Raw genomic sequence first — 1,207 nt, 5'->3', positions numbered from 1 at the left:
AGATTATCACCAGCACAGGGTAAGTCAGCTAACCTATCCTGTACTTCTGGCCTGAGGTCAGAAGACTTGAGCCAGGCCCATCTTCTTGCACTTATTCCTGCTGCAGAGACTCTAGAGGCAGTGTGGAAGATGTCATATGCAGCACGTACCTCATGTTTGCCAGCATGTAGACCTTTTTGAGCAAGGGTATGAAGCTGGTCTTGAAACTGTTCCGGTAGAGATTCAGAAAAATCTTGGATCTTTTTCAACAGGTCCCTATTATACTGAGTCATGTATATAATTGGTAGGAGGCAATGTGAGAAATTAGCATTGAACCATGAAATACACGTCTGCCCAATGCATCCAGGAACTTTTGTTCTTTTCCTGGAGGTATAGAAGAATGAGGCTTGGACCGTCTTGCTCTTTTCTGGGCTGACTCCACAACCACTGAGTGATGATCTAGCTGTGATCGTTGAAAACCAGGAGCTGACTGTACTAAGTAAGTAGCATCTGTCTTACGATTAACAGGTGGTATAGAACCTGGATGCTCCCAATTTCTTTTCAATAGATTAATAAGGATCTCATGTACTGAAATAGACATGATATCCTTAGGAACATCAATGAACTGGAGTACTTCCAGCATCTTGTGCCTGGAGTCCTCTTCTGTCTGAAGCTGAAAAGGAATTGTTTCAGACATCTCCTTTATAAAATGAATGAAGGACAAATCCTCTGGAGGAGAACGCCTTCTTTCATCAGGAGGAGAGGGCTGTGAAGGTAGATCATCAGTGTCCTGGGTCGTGTCATTGGTCCAGGGATCATAAGGCTCGTCACCAGCTCCCATGGGATGATCAGATGGGAAAAACAGTGCTAATCCTGAAGGTCCAGGCCTAGGCATCGATGGAATCAGAGGTGGCACCAAAGGCATCGATGGAGGCATCAAAGGCATCATCGTAGGCATCGACAGGAGCACCGATGGAACTGGCGACATCGATGGACGCGTCAGTGGCAGCACTCCGGAGGGCGGAATGGAGATCAGTGTTTCTTCTTCATCTGACGATAAGGGTATCAGTGTGGAAGGAATTGGAGCCACTGGCTCCCTCGGATCCACCGGTGGAAGGGCACCGATTAAATGCATCCATTCTAGCCAGTAGCAGTGCAAGAGCCATGGGTATCGAGTTGGTGACCGGCTCGGGAACCGGCACAGGTATCGATGGAGGTTTGAAACCCT

This window comes from Rhinatrema bivittatum, chromosome 15 (genome assembly GCF_901001135.1).
Source record: "Rhinatrema bivittatum chromosome 15, aRhiBiv1.1, whole genome shotgun sequence".
NCBI classification, from domain to species: domain Eukaryota; kingdom Metazoa; phylum Chordata; class Amphibia; order Gymnophiona; family Rhinatrematidae; genus Rhinatrema; species Rhinatrema bivittatum.
Note: the sequence above shows the minus strand (reverse complement) of the source record.